General features: G+C 40.7%; 1 protein-coding gene and 1 long non-coding RNA gene across 6 annotated transcripts in view; both read left to right on the top strand.

Annotated features, from left to right (window-relative positions):
- ZEB2 (zinc finger E-box binding homeobox 2) overlaps window positions 1-12,939 on the top strand; it is a 136,409-nt gene that overhangs the window by 9,137 nt on the left and 114,333 nt on the right. The window lies entirely within an intron of this gene.
- On the top strand, window positions 3,666-12,672 carry LOC122458086. The gene is made up of 3 exons (XR_006277927.1): window positions 3,666-3,792; window positions 5,737-5,835; window positions 6,577-12,672. It is a non-coding gene; the product is annotated as an uncharacterized LOC122458086 (long non-coding RNA).

The raw sequence follows: 12,939 nt of genomic DNA, 5'->3' as shown, positions 1-12,939 counted from the left end.
TCAATGCTGACCTGAATGCCTTTCATATCTGATCCGCTGTGTCTCTCCCAGTAAACATCCCCTGAGGGGAGAACAAAGAAAGGAGCTCTTCTTCTTCTTAATCACAATTCAGCCCATTCACCGCCGGCAGGCTACATTTGCATTCTGCAACAGAAAGCCAAGATGAAAAGAAAAAAAAAAAAAAAAAAGAGTGAGAAGAGGGGGGAAAAAGCAGAAGGGTGGAGGCTGAGTAAAATAACTTAGGTGTTTGTAGCTGTTTGTTGGGCTTCCCCTAGTTACAAGCCTTATATAGATCCTGCTCTACCCAGCCTTGGCTCTTCTGACAGGCAGATAGTGTTACAAGATGGCATGCCTGTGCTATTCATGGCCACTCGCACTAACACTTGAGGTAAAAAGTGTCAGAGAGGGATCAAATTCTACTCGGAGAAGTCTGCTATAGTTAGGGTCAGGTGTGTGTACTCTCGGCTCTTGACTGCTGCCTATTATTTTGTTTTAATTACTATTATTGTTTACTCGCCATGACCTTGGGGAGTGGAGGTGAGGGAAATGTGGTCCACGCAGATGAAAAGATAGCAGCGAAAGAGCTGTCCTTTGGACAGCCAATATTTTTTAGTGGGAGGATGAGTTGGGCTGGCGTGTTTCTTTCCTTCCAGTGACACGACAGGAGCAAAGGGGCAACTCTTTGGGAAGGAAAAAGCTTCCCCAGGTTTGAGGCTGGCAATATGTCACATTTGCTGGCTAGCGGGAAAGAATAACAACCCCAAAACGAACAAACAACCTCCCCACCCCAACAACATCACAGAACTGTAAAGGGGGAAATGTTACATTTGTGCAAGTTTCGTTAGCCAAGTTTTCTCGTGTTTCTTGTATTCACAGCCACCTCCATATTCCCCCCCCCCCCCCTTCCCCAGATTTCTTGTTTGTTTGTTTTCCAGAAGCCACTCTGCGTTTCTTAGCATGAAAATTTTGTTGAGGTTTTGGTTACATTCACTTTTTCTCACCAAGAGAAGGTTTATTTATAACTGAATCCTGCTTACTGAGAAGTATTTAAGCCCTTTCAGGCAGACCTGTCAAAATTTCCTGTGTTGTTTGCCTCTATTTGCAACACGTAAAAAGTAATATGCAGTTGTTTGTGTTAGAATAACCAGAGTAGGGCAGAAATCTTAAGTGACAAGTTTTCAACTATACTATCTCCTGCCTACCAAACTGACATTTTTCAGAAACCGCTTTTTAAGATACTAACAAGTTTTTTTCCCCAATCAGCAAATAGATTAAATGTGCTAAAGCAACTTTGAGAGAGAAGAGCAGTTTGAACAATAAGAAGCGGAGAGGGATGTTTTATTTTCCTTTTGCTACTATGGCAGATTTCTCTCCTAAGGAGCACACTAACCGAGATGTTACCAGTTGAACAGAAGCATGTGACACAGATTCCGGATTTTTTCCCAGAAGATTTACAGAATTTACAAAAAGAGATTATCTCTACACCTTCCACCCCCCCTGCCTACCCCCATGACCCAAGCAATGGAGGATTTAGGCAGATTTACTTCAGTAAACACCTTTGGTTACTTGGGGGAAAGTAGGAGTCTGTTTGCAAAAAGGAGGCTTTTGTTAAGTGAGGTGCTGGGATAATGCTTTACCAGGCAGCTGTGATATTAACCTACCCAGTAACGCTGAAAAACTGTTTAACTCTTTGTGTGCTATACACTTGCACTCATCAGATAAGACTCGTGTTCCCAGGGGGACTTTCTTTGGAAGTTCCAAGTTATGATTGTTCATATAGCGGTTTGCATAACAGAGAGAAAGGAATGAAAGCCTGACATTTTTTAGACCCTTGAAGCTAGTCAACCAACAACATAGTTGTCTCATTTATAACTGAATCATTTGGGCTGAGCTGTGGCTCCAATCAGGTTTATGAATGGCGACAGAGTTATACCAAATGAACCTGAAAACAAAATCCTTAGCGCATATTGAGGATTAAAAAAAAATGTTTGTTAAACTTAAAAAAAAATGTTGGAAAACTTTTAGGCACTCATAATAAATCTTTAAGGTGATTTAGAGTAATTCAGGAATCTGTCTTGAAAAGTAAAATAGTCTTTTCTAAAAAAAAGACACTGTAGACTTGCAAATCTGTAGGGGTTGAGTCTGATAGTCATATTATCTCTGTTCCCATCTTTGAGGAAACCTGCAAGGTTTTCAAAGCATATAATCATTTGAAACTATACTTTCACCTTGTAAGGCTGCCCCATTTCATTGCCCTACCGCGGTACCCCACTTATGCCAGGAAGGAGTTAATATTGGATTATTTTTTGCTGGGCATAAGAATAACTTTTCAGGTGTTGCTTTTTCAGTTTAAATAAGATTGCCTTATTTAGTTTTCAAAAAGTGTAGGTGTCAATGTTAGAGCAGCCACAAATGTGTGAGAAAGCAAAGGGTATGAGACATGACAGAATTAAAGGTGTTTGCTATGTTGTTACCCGTGTGTCAAGCTGCAAGCTCCCTTTGTCATAGCCTTCTGGTGATTTGGTAGTGCAGATCCACATCCCGTCTAGGTGATACAGCAATTTTTAGCTGTGGTTTTGATGTGCATGTGCACTCATTGCTATTGCAGCCTTCCTCCCAAATTCCATTAAAACACCTCAGTATAACACGCACACGCACACATCACTAACTCCAGCCTTATAAAATGGCACTGTGCACTCAAATCCCAGGGCAGCAGGAGCAGCATTACAGTATCTGGCATGGAGTGTAGTTTGGCAGCAATGTCATCTGCCAAATCATCCCATAATTACGTTTTATGTTATTTGTATGAATGACCAAGCATGCAGTATTCCTTTAGAAATCAAAGGAAGGCTTAAAATGCGTTTTTGAATACTTTCAGACCATGGTCAGGTCACAGTTTGGGAGATGAATTAAACTGATCTCATTTGTGATCTAATTGAGGCTGGCAACGACCTTAGCAGTAGCAATAACATACAAACAGAAATCAAAGGACAAAATTCAGCAAATCAGATCTTTCGCTAGAAAACTGCGAGGAGTTATTTCGTGATTGCCAACAGAGAAGTTAAACTTTGTCCTCTTTCTCAGCAGCAGTGCAAGCTTTGCATATTTTTCGGGTCTTTCATAGGAAAGTTGGGATAGATACACATACAAAGAAGAGAAACGAGCAGTGCCTCCTCGGGTACGTAGTAAAGATACGAGCAAGAATAGCCACTAATCACAAACTCGTATGTTCCCAGAGAATCCAGTGGTGTAAACTGAGAGCTGATGTTGCTTCTGAAAGCTAAAGTGTAGGAGGAGGAAGGGAAGAGGAATGGGTTTAAGCAGCGACAAGAGGAATAGGTCGAGATGCTCAGTTTAAGCAAATGTTCCAAGTAGAAACTCAAGTCAGCGTCCTATCTTTATATCTGTCCGTGCGGATTGCAGGAATGTAATTATCACGGCGATGTAGGATTGTTTACAGATTTGGTTATTAGTGTTCTGAACTTACTTTGCAGGGGGGGCGAAGGGGGGAGCCTGGAGTGCTGTAGCTTTGTAAGACAACACGAGGCAGAAATGCTTGTCACCTGGCTGTGAGTGAGTTAGAGATGAGGCCCCTGGTTTCAAAGGTCAGAGCCAGCTCCGAAGCTTCTTCCGAATTTGCCCAAAGTTCACAAGGGGTTTGGGTTCCGTGTCTAGCTGCGGAGAGCCGAGCCGAGCCGAGCCGAGCCGAGCGTCCCCATAGATTGAAGCAGTGATGTGTTCAGAGGATGGCTTTGGGCCAGAACAGCTTTTCCCTATGATGAGAAAACAAAGGTATTTAAATAAATTATTGACAGAGACACGTCTATAAATCCTGGAGAGCTGTGCAATTGAGCACTCCCCCCCCCACCCCTCTATCTTTTCTACACTTAGCTTTCTGTGGTCTCTAAGAATGTGGGTTTCACCAGAACCCCGAAACTACGTTGTATCACATCTCTCTCTCTCTCACACACACACACTCACACACACACACACACCCCCTTAGCAGCTATACACGTGCGTGTTCGCCTAGCCGGAACCTTTGCAGCTTCGAAGTTTGCTAACGAAGCCGAGCTGAGGTGTGCGTATGGTTGCGAGCGAGCAATTAAAACATAATTGGGAAGTTTAGAAGACTCCTATACTCCTGGATTGCTGCATCAGAGGGGTACATAATGTCATCGCGCCAGGCAAGGGGAAAAGACACTTCGCGTGGGCTGTTCTGCCACCAGAGCTAGTGAGTCCAGGTGCTCTTTGTGTGCTCCCACCTGGCGTATGTCTTCCGTGGGAGGCTTGTGCTGGATTTTCTAGCAGTGGTGACAGGCGATATTTTGTACACCGTCTCTCTCTCCTTAGTCGCAGCCAGCAGTTCTGTACTACTTCAGCCTCTCATGGTGATAGGAGCACACTGTTCTCTCTACATTTGATTGCTGGGTGGGACAGCCCTGCTAGCAAGGTCACAGGCAAGAGAAAGAATCAATAACAGATCAACAGATTAAGATATCATAGCATCTAAGGTTTGTACGGGGCCCACCCGCCCCAACTAGTGGATACATTTCATCCACTTCAAATGGTCCAGCCAATACGCTAGTCAGTTCAAATGACTCTGCCAAGAGTCATTTGTTAATGCGATACAGAGCTGGGGCTCTAATCATTTGCTTAAGTATAACTGTATTGACGTGGTTTAGCATTTTAGCCATTGCAGTCAGTCGATGAAAGTTTTGCCACCGACTACAGTGGAAGCAGGATCGGGCCTGTTTGTCTCCACGGGGGTGGGATCCCCTTGCAGCATTACTTTCCCGAGTGGGGGGTGATGCAGGGAGGTACCTAGGCCAAAAAGTGGTTTCTAAACTTCCATTTCTAGCCGAACTGTGTTGGAGTCCGTTTCCGCCGGATTGGTGCTGTAAGAACGTGTTTAGACGTTGGAGCCTAAACACAGGACAGCTGGGGCCTTGGGAACTCCGATCATAAAATAAACCACCTCCCTGGGCCACAGACATTACCTTTCTGTTCTAACGCCCCCTGCCTTGACACGCACCTTATTCTCCCCAGGCTCAGAGGAGGTAAGCGTTTAACCCAGCCTCTGCTTGGTGGGGTGCATCGCACGGGAGGTTTGCATGCGCCCCAATAGCTTACATGCCAGTGTTAATGGCCCATGCTTAACCGGCCTTGATCAATCCGAGACTGAGCTGTGTGACTGAGGAGGAAGGGTGGGATCAGCTGCGGATATTTCAGCCCTTTTCTTATTCTCCTCTCCGCTTCAGTTAGGTGCGGAGTTTAAAAGCAAATTAATTGCAAAGTGTGCGGCCTTCAAAGCACGTTCCTGGCAGATGGGGGGCGGGGGGGGGGGGGAAATCTCAGAGCCATATTTACAGTACTAATAAGAAAAGAAAGTTTCAGATGCTCCTGGAACACTTACAAACGTGTGGAGTTTTACACTTGTGCATTTAAAGTGTGAGGTAGCCAGGCCTTGTGAAACCCAGACCACAAATGATACGTGTCAGTGGGTTCTTTGATAGGGCTTCTGGCCACAGTGTTTTTGTGCTGTCAAACTGCGATGTCGAACAAACACCTCCTCTGGGACAGAGTGATAAATGCAGAGACAGGCTGGCTTCAACCAGTCTCAGCAATCTCCTCAGCCCTCCCACTCCTGCGCCCTCCTCTACCTGAGATTGACGTTTATGCAGGGGCACCCAGGGATTTCAAAAGTGTCAAGTCTGAGTAATTATTGATACTCCCCAGTTCTTAGGAGCCAGGGCTCTGAAGCCGCCTGCGAAGTCATTCTCAAGCCTGCTCCTTCTACCTTGAAGCCTCCCAGACACTTCTGAAGAACTTTTGCCGGTTTGTAACTCTCCCATCCCAGCCATCACCACCATCCTTTGCTTAATCATTTCACACCCAGCATGTCCCTAGCCTCCAAAATACACCCTCTGCTTTGTGGGCCCGTGTTAATGCCGCCACACAACACTAAACTTTGCCTTTAAAAAGAAAAGTTGCAAAGAGCCTTCTGCTTCCAACACTTGCAAGCCTTCTTTTTGAGGCTGGAATTTCAAATGTGCCCTCGACTTATCCCCCCCCCCCTTTCTGGGCCATTGTTGTTATTGTTATTACTAAAACCGGTTTACTCGCCTCTTGGTTTTTGGACATTAAATGAGTTTCCATCCCTTACTCCCGTGAATCTCTAAGAAATAGATAAACTGTTATCTTCCCCACCCCCCTATTTTAAAGCAGTGATCCTGACAGCAGTACCATTATTGCACTTTATGTTTTAGTGGATGTTTGCTGTTGCTAGTTACAGCAACACTTATCATAAGACAGCAAGAAAAGAGTAGTCCCTGGTAATTAAAGTAATGAAATATTCATTTACTCTACCTTTTCAGTAGTCTCACAAATTAGGCTGCTACATTTAATGCCTGCACTGCCTCCGTTTTTATTATAATGGCAGCTTTCGCATCTGCAATTAGGACTAATTCTGACAGTTACAATTTCTGAGGGATGGTAAACAGTGAACGAGATGTGCAGCAGTGGTATTACACGTGAAAAGCCCTTGTCTCTTTAACCTTGTTGTTTTTTTTCTCGCAGAGGTTACCTTTTCCCGATGGTGCAAAATCGACTTGACATAACTGTTCATCAGTTTCAGGGTTTTCCCTGGAGGTATTTGCATCAAATCAGCCCAGTCAAGCTTCAAGTTGAAATTGGCAGGCCAGAAACTGACAGGGTAGGGACTGGGAAAGAGACAGCTAAAGTGCAGGCAGCAAACTGACAGCAGCAGAGTGAAAGACACACACAGAGAGAAAGAAGCTAAGCTTTTCAACTTTGGGGGAGGGGGGACATCAAATCTAAATGTTTTAGGTCTTAATAGTACTGGATACAGTGAAGTTTTTCAAGGCTGGAGGACCAGTGCCTTTATCCAGTTCCTAGAACCAGGAAAGACTTGCTCTGCTACACTCTGTACAAAGTGTAGTTTAATCTGATTGGATGCCTAAAGAGGAGTGGTGAGACCTAATCAGATCATGCTAAAGTTCTAGGGAATAGGAACCTCCCATGGACTTTGAAGAGAAGCATTTAAAAAAATAGAAAATAAAAGTGGAGTAATCATGAAAAGTTGTCAGCATTAGATTTAACAAGCTTACTTTGCTGCAATTCTTTTCTGGAGTAGTGTCATGCTTATGCACCACAAATGTGAAGACAAATGACTGAAAAGGTTGCTAATACCAGTGAAAACATATTTTGATCAGCTAAAAAGAGAGGAGCGCAATATGTTTATCTGCAAAGATAATTAGAAACCTCCCTCCCCCCAGCATTTCCTTGAATATGTTATTTCACTTACGCTCTGTCACTTGAGGGCCTCAGATCAGGATGACACAAAATTTTTTTTTAAATAGATTATTTTAAAAAATCTGGGGTGAAAAACACCAGGACAGAATTTTACTGACTAAAAATAGCTGTACATCCTATTTAGAACCCCACACCTCCAGGTGCATTAAAGGAAGAAAAATATATGTTTTCCTCCATTTAAAATTATTTATTTATTTATTGGTCTTTACTGGATGATTAAAAATCCTTCTGACTTCTCCTACCAGACTTGTGCTAAAGTAAGCCTTGCTTTCAAACAGTTTTTCAGCTGTGTGTGTGACAGGCATTGGCTGATCTGCTGATGCCCATTCGACAGGCACTGTTGAGCTAAAGTGGTGTGACGGCACAGTTTTGTTAAGCTGTGAACAAAGGGCTGGAGATGCCTCGCTGGCATCATCCATGTGCATATTGGCCTTGTCACAGTATTGCTTGATTTAATGCTCTGTTTATTCCTAGATATTAGAACTTAAATTCCAAACAATATGTTTTCATATACTACATATGAACTTTATTTTAAAAGCTTTCACTCCCAAAGAACCACAGATCCATTTGTTTCTTCAATTTCTATGCAGCAAATATTTAAAATGTAGCTCCTAGATGGATAGGTGGCCACTAGCCTCTTAACTGTTATCCAGCTAAAAATGGGATTTCAGTTTTAAAAAGTCTTATTGGGGTAAAAGATTTATTTTTCTTTGATCATTGCTTGAGAGTTGTTATTTATTTCAACAGTGGATTTTCTTATAAGCTCCTAAAGAAAGGTTACCCTCTGTGCAGACAGGGCCAGCTGGTTGGACTTTTCAAATGACATATCATCCCAATGGTGCTGCTGTGATAAAATGATCACTTTGCAAATACCTGTAAGCACAATGACATGATTATTGGCAGGTTAGTGGAAAGAAAACAGGTTTTAGATTTTTAAAAATTTGTTCATTGGATGGGTACAACTTTACATCTCAGCAGAAAACTTGAGTAGCTAATCCTAAATTTAGATTCTGATTGTTGGAGATGCCTCAGGCTTTATCTTTAAAAAAGTTTTTCTTCTTTTTAAACTCTGTTCAGGTTTGCTGCAAGTGTTTGCTAAGAGATTAGTTAGCTAGCTTGCGCTGAGGAGGTAGCCATGGGAAGCAGTGCTTTGCTGGAAGGAATGTTCAGTAGGTCAGGGTGTGAAGATATAGGGAGCTGCGACTAACAGAAGCTTGGGATCAGGTATTTTCCTCTTTGTTTCATATCAAAAACAAAGTGCTTATGGAAAGGTTTGTGGTGAGACATCAGATCCCAGCAGGAACACAGCTGTTGTTTTGCAGGATTCCTAATGAACATTTTAGCTCAACAAGTTTATGAAATAAAAGGTATTTTGTTTCTTTATTATTATTTTTGTAGGCAGAGCATCTTAGTTTGATTGTGTAAAGATTCTATCATCCCAGCGTTTCAGGGATATTTTGCACTATTCCTTTCTAATACATGGTGCTTTACTTGAGGACTGTAAGTAGGCAAAGGGGAGGAGGAGATGGGAATGCTCCACAAAATGAAACTATTTCTTCACCAAGCAGTTCAGTCTGTCTAGAGCCTAAATCTGAAATTGAATCTGCTGGGCAAAACCTGTACAATTTTTCTACCTGCCCTTAGTCTGCTTCTTTTCAACTATGACAGTTTTACTAACTGAAATGAATGGGCTTGTTTACTGTGGTACCTTTTCTCAGAATGCATTTACATCAAGTACTTCAAACAGCAAGCTGGGTGATATATGTAGGCGGACAGCTTGCACAGAATAAGCTTTAATGGTTAATTTTTGTATAGTTTTATAAGCGAAAGGGACTTAAAGCTACTAGCAGTATAGATCACAAGACCTTACGTGGTCTTTTCTTCTCTAGATGCATGAGAGATTTACGCGCCTAAGTCCCATAAGAGTTAATGGGAGTTATGCATGTAAATCTCCTGCACAGTGAGATAATAGGCCCTTTTATGTATCGATAAGATGGATTCTTACTAACCATTCAAAATGAGCCTGGGTGCAAATTTTATGCTCCCTATTAATATTTTATTAGCAAATATTTATAAAACAGACAGAAGATGTAGGGCCCCTAAGAATGGTCTTGATCATGGTCCCATTGACGTTACTAGCAAAACTCTCATTGATGTCCACAGAGCAGGACTGGGCCCAAAATTGGCATTGTCTCCTCTGTTTGTACCTTTCCCTGCTCTACATCTGCTGTTGATTACAACATAAACCTGACTGTGACAGGATATTGCATAGGCCAAATTACTTTTCACCTCTTTACAAACTCTTGTGGCTAAGGATCTCACAGCATGAGGACTGGAAAAGAAGGAAACCATAGAGGAGACAGCTGGTACCAATGCGCTATATCCTTCTCTCATGGTTACACTCACTTTTAGCCCCACTGTCAGGTTGCTCAGGAGAGATAACCATCTCAAGGTATAATGGGACTGAAACTACAGTTCTGGAGCCTTAGAATTCCACCTGTTCTGAGGGAAGAGAGTGCTTTTTATACAGGAACCCGTGTTGTTCAATGGAAGTATCCTACAGGGTAGACAGTTCTCTCCAGGACAGTACTCAGAGTCTATCCAAGGAACAATACTTGTTCAGTCTTCAATGTGAAATACACAGGTGTTGCTAGCATTGGACATCTGCTTCAGTGTAATGTCCCTCCCTGAGAAAGAAAACAGACTTTGCCTCACATAAATAAGATCTTTGAATTTCTCTTCATTGATAGATAGATATACATATATCTATATTAAAAACGTTAAAGATTCATATCTGCAAGCCATGAGTCTGAATGAGATGTTATCCTATGGTAATGTGTAGCTGTAGATAGCCAGTGCAACAGCACACCAGTACATTGTTCCAGTAACAATTCTTTGATTTATAAGCTATAGCTCTTTTTTTTCCCATCATTGTTTCTTTACATCACTTCTATGCTTCTTGTGATACTGATCTGAGTGAGTTGTGCACGCTTCCAATTTGCCAGCCCCCTGCTCCCAGGCCTGCTACAGCACTATGCAAATAATTTAGTACATTAGACTATCAGATTAAATCCGAGGGTTTCTACCAGTGGTGGAATCGGAAAATCCATTTTTTTTATTATCATATCATCAGCCCCAACTGATACTAGTATTCTCAAGGAAAACATACTTCAGTTACAGTTGATTTTCAGATTCCAAAATGGTGCTGCAAAGTCTATGCATGCCTAATTATATTTTATATTAGGCTGTGCAATACAGAATGTATGCTGCAGCAATCAGTGAGTTAACAGTATCAATCAATTTGTAAACAGATGAAGTCACTCATTCCCAAACTGGTTTTCCAAAAACAATTACTAAATTACAATAGAAAAAAATTGTACAGTTACTGTATTTGTGTGCTGTGTTACAATCAACATACCAGGGAAACAAAACAATTTAATGCAGAAAAATCATCATTCATCTACATTATAATTGCTTCTTTTTCACATCTACAGGGCGGTTAATTAAAATTGTGATTAAATGCGGTCGCGCTGCCTAAGATGTCTTGCCCAAAACAGGTGGTACAGAATTTAAAAGTAAAAAAAATGTAATTAGCATTGGAAATTGAGAAATTGCCTGTAAGAATCAGTGTTAATTTCAGTCAGTGATGAGGTAATTTATAAATGAATGCGGTGGAGGCTGTGCAAATGCACAATTGCCTTCCTTCCCATTCTTAGCATTCTCAGCATGCAGGTGAAAATGTTTTCAAAATATTGAGGTAATTTGAAAATCAATCCATGCATTCTGTATCTTTTTTCTCCTGTTTGTAGCGAATACTGAACAAATGCTGCCATAGATGGCATAATATATCAGTTTTGCACTTACTGAAAGCAATATTACTTCATATATTGTGGCATCCGATAGAGTTTAACTAAACAAAATGCCTGGCTAAGATTCTTTACAAAAGCCAAAATGTTGATTGAAGTCCTTAGTGACCCTGAATCTCTTCAAATATATTATGTGTTTAAAATACGCTTTCCCTAAAAAGGCAATAGCAATCTGCATTGAGTATTAAAACTGATACTGTAAAACAAAATAGATGCTAATATGACATCAAAATCTTGATTTCTTGGTTACAATTAATGCAATGCACTAGAAAAGTCTCAACAGAACAAATATTTTCTTTAAAAAACTCTTCTTGTAAACATTTATTCAATATTTCATCCCAGAACTATAAAAAAAACTGTTACATAGGTTATCTATACGCATATTTTTTCTTAGATGATCTGTGCTTTTCATAAACTTTGACTGATAAAATCAAAAATGCTCATTTCTAACTAAAGTACATCCTTCTGGACATAAACAATTAAGCACAAACTTCACAGCAACCAATATGTTACAGGTTAGTGTAACCTCAAATAAATAAATTTAAAAATTCCAAAATACGTACATCACGGTAGACTATAAAAATACACAGCACTAAACGATTTGAACAGTCATTGCATTATTGTTGGACTTCAAAACAACTGTCATTTATAGTTATCCATGTGGGTATTTAAAAATAACTTCTGCTTTTGATAATGTTGACCATTTGAATGATGTGCATGTAGAGTTAGTCTGATTTCCAAGCAGCAAAATACAGGTGTTGGTTATCAGGTTGCAATGATAATAGGTGAAGCTGTGAGATGGCTCTCAAGCATCACACACTTTAATTAAAGAAAGCTAGTATACACCTATAAGGACTTTGTTACCCATATAATTACATAAGTATTGCAAATCATTTTATTAGTCTATCTCCAATAGTTAACTTTTCTCAGAGAAACTTGTTTTTCTTTTTTGTAAGCCCTGTGAACTTGTGCATTTTAGAGCATATTTTGCTACCTGTTGCAGTTGCTAGGCCTTTGCCTCCACATGGTGATTAGTACTGTGAATGGACAGGTACAGGTCAGAGAATATTGATTTCTTTAACAATATAGTTTAGTAGTGAGAAAATGTATTGGTTAGGGTACAGGACTGTGAGTCAGGAGATCTGGATTCTAGTCTTAGTTCTGCTGGAGATTCTTTGGGCCTGGGTCTGATCTCCCCTCCAGCAGTGTATAGTCAGTGGAATTATACCCTTGTATAGTTACAGAAGACAAGATCAGAATCAAGAGCCATGTGTGCTGTCAGGCATGTCAGTTAGCCTCTCTGTGCTTGTTTTCCTGTACCTTATTGGTACAGCATCATGGGGACATAATCTTTACCTCCTTCAAATGGTTTTTGTAAGGTTTAGCATTTACAAAGCACTTTGAGATCCTTAGTAGCTGCAGAAATATTATTTATTATTATGGTTTCATGATAAACTAATCAGATGCAAAGGAAATTGACAAGTTTCAGAGTAGCAGCTGTGTTAGCCTGTATTTGCAAAAAGAAAAGGAGTACTTGTGGCACCTTAGAGATTAACAAATTTATTTGAGCATAAGCTTTCGTGAGCTATAGCTCATTTCATTGGATGCATCTGATGAAGTGAGCTGTAGCTCACAAAAGCTTATGCTCAAATAAATTTGTTAGTCTCTAAGGTGCCACAAGTACTCCTTTTCTTTTAAAGGAAATTGACTAAGCAAATTATGAATATATGTATCAAATAAT

This window comes from Dermochelys coriacea, chromosome 11 (assembly GCF_009764565.3).
Source record: "Dermochelys coriacea isolate rDerCor1 chromosome 11, rDerCor1.pri.v4, whole genome shotgun sequence".
In the NCBI taxonomy this organism is placed as follows: Eukaryota; Metazoa; Chordata; order Testudines; family Dermochelyidae; genus Dermochelys; species Dermochelys coriacea.
This window is presented reverse-complemented; position numbering and strand designations above follow the sequence as displayed.